The sequence below is a fragment of the Myotis brandtii genome, unplaced genomic scaffold (assembly GCF_000412655.1).
Source record: "Myotis brandtii unplaced genomic scaffold, ASM41265v1 scaffold403, whole genome shotgun sequence".
NCBI lineage: Eukaryota > Metazoa > Chordata > Mammalia > Chiroptera > Vespertilionidae > Myotis > Myotis brandtii.
Window position 1 is genome coordinate 242,529 of NW_005365474.1, and position 2,565 is coordinate 245,093.

The 2,565-nt window shown below is 55.0% G+C and overlaps 1 long non-coding RNA gene across 1 annotated transcript in view; it reads left to right on the forward strand.

The window, feature by feature from the left end:
- The window catches only part of LOC106727319, a 1,797-nt gene extending 1,347 nt beyond the window's left edge, over positions 1-450 (forward strand). Inside the window, exon 2 of the long non-coding RNA XR_001363488.1 lies at positions 145-450. This is a non-coding gene — a long non-coding RNA (uncharacterized LOC106727319). The remainder of the gene's footprint in view (positions 1-144) is intronic.
- The last annotated feature ends 2,115 nt before the right edge of the window (positions 451-2,565 follow it).

Below are 2,565 nucleotides of genomic sequence, written 5' to 3' on the forward strand. Positions count from 1 at the left end.
AGAATACATGCCGCCGGCGTCACACAAAGGGCAGGTTGGAAGGTGGCTCGGGGTGCACCGTGGACCGCTCCCTGCGCGGGGAGGGAGCACCCGCACCCGGGCAGCCTGCCTCCCCACAGCCGCTCCTCTGCTCCTGCTCTGCAGGTCCCCAGCCCCCAGGAAGGCAGCGAAGAGGACGGAGACAGTGACTGAGCGGGGACGCCCCCGGAGACACGTGCACCAGGAGCCGCCGCCGCTGCCACCGGCCGCATCCCTCGCCAAGACGGGAGCCAAGACGCGGCCTCGCAACCTCAGGACCTCGAGACCCACATCACTCTCAGTTTCCCTCAGGAGAACCGGCCGCCAACCTGTCTCAGCTCAGCGTGAACTCTGTACACCTCAGCGTGTAAAGACACTATTTTTTTAAGGAAATGATTTTCTTACTAAATAGATACAAGCTTTGCTTAGTTACTCCTTTCCCTTTTTTGGTTCTTTCTGCTCCTTTCACCGTGTGCTGCATGGGGACGGGCGACGTGCGAGTGTGTGGACCGGACGTGCTCTGGTGGCTCCGGGGTTGAGACCCAGCAGGCAGTGCAGCGGGGGTTCTTTCCAGGACTCGGCCTCAAGCCCCCAGGATGGGGTGTGGCTGCGTGTAGCGGAAGCCTGACAGGTGGCCCAGACAAGAACAGGTGGCAGCTGGGCCCAGCACAGCGGCCCCCTGGGCTGGAGGAGGGCCTTTTCTCTGTCCAGCTGGCCCTCTTCAGCACCTGGCCTTCATCCTGTCAAATCCGCTTGGTCACGTCCGTCCTTGGTCTAGGCGGGAGGGGTTATGCAGATGAAGGGACATCACTGACCGACCATGTCTTTTAGCGAGGTCTCCCAGAAGGCCCACCAGCCACTTCCTTCCTTCCCTGGCCAGAGGCTTGTCATGTGATCACATCTAGCTGCAAGGGAGGCTGGAAAATGCCTTTTATAAAAAGTGACCCATTAGCAAAGAAGAGGTGGGTGGGTCACTGGCAAGTCTGCTGGAGAAGCGATGAGAGAGGACTTCAGGTGGGGAAGTGGTGTGTGTGCATGGGCACAGGTGTGCACGCATGCTTACGAGGTGTGTGCATACCCATGTGCATGCATGTGAGATGTGTGAGTACAGGTGATACATGCGATGTGTGCATGCTTACATGGCATGCGCACATCTGCGTGTATGCATGCATGCACAACAGGGTTAGGCAGATACCTTCCAGGGACTTCCCCAGATGTGCATTCCCACCATTTCAAATTACTCCATCTCCCTGGACTGGTGGGCCCCCCTCTTTCTCAGTAGGTGGGCTGCGCTCCCCTTTATCAGCCAATAGAAGCCCTGGGATGGGACCCCCCACCTTCCTGAATCCTGCTCCAAGCCTGTACTCACTCTCCTTCCTCCTTCCCCATGTTGCAGTAGAAGCCACCCTCTTGTCTGACACAAACGCCCTCAGACCCCATCATCACTTCCCACATCCCCATTAAACTGCCTTTTTCTTACCTTTAACATCTCTATTGCAGCATCAGCGCTCACAAACGTGGAGTCACTCCCATTATCCAACATATTTATCCCCTTCCAACTGCCCCTCGTGTGTCCCTTTTATAGCCAAGTTTTCTTCTAAACATTTTTTAGGGTGCGTAGTATCAGAGAGGGCATGTGCACCTGCATTTTGCTCAGGAGTTAATCGCTTTAGCCTGCATTTCTTTTTTTCTTTTTTTTTAAATAAAATTTTAATTGGAATATAAAACTCCTTCTTGCAAAGTGCACAATTCAGTATTTTTTTTTAAATATATTTTTTATTGATTTCAGAGAGGAAGAGAGAAGGAGGGAGAGAAAAACATCAACGATTCTTCGGCTGCCTCCTGCACCTCCCTCACTGGGGATCGAGCCCACAAACCCGGGCCTGTGCCCTGACCAGGAATCAAACCATGGACCTTCCAGCCTGCCGGCTGATGATCTACCCATTGAGCCACACCGGCCAAGGCTCACTGTGGTTTTCTGTGTGCATTTCCCGACCCCTGATGATACTGAGCATCTTCCCATGTCCTTACTAGACATTTTCTCCTGCGGCATGTCTGCGAGTTCTTTGCCCGCTCACAAGTAATCTGTCTTTTAACTGGGTTGGAAGTTCTTTACTCCGGATACAAGCGCCCTAACCGGCATATGCCTTGCACATGCTTTCGTTCAGCCCGCGGGTTGTCTTTTCTCAACGGCGTCATCGGAGTTTTGAATTCTGCTGACGTTCAACCTATCTGTTTCTCCTTTGGTGACTTCGGGTTTTGGGGGTCACTTCTCAGAAACCAGAGCTGTGCGGCCGGACACCTCCGTTTTGCAGCGTCAGCACTTCCACGCGGGCCTCGGACCCACGGCGAGGTCGCTTTTGCAAGTGCAGTGAGGTCGGGGTCGGGCGTCATTGCTGCACGGGTGGGCGCCCTCGTCCCAGCCTCTTTGCTTGAGGAGCCCAGGGATTCTGGGAGGCGACCCCCTTTGCTCCGTTCTCCCTCTGCCCTCGCGGAACTCACCTCCCAGACTGCAGACTATCGGCGAAGAAATCGCTCCAGTCGCGC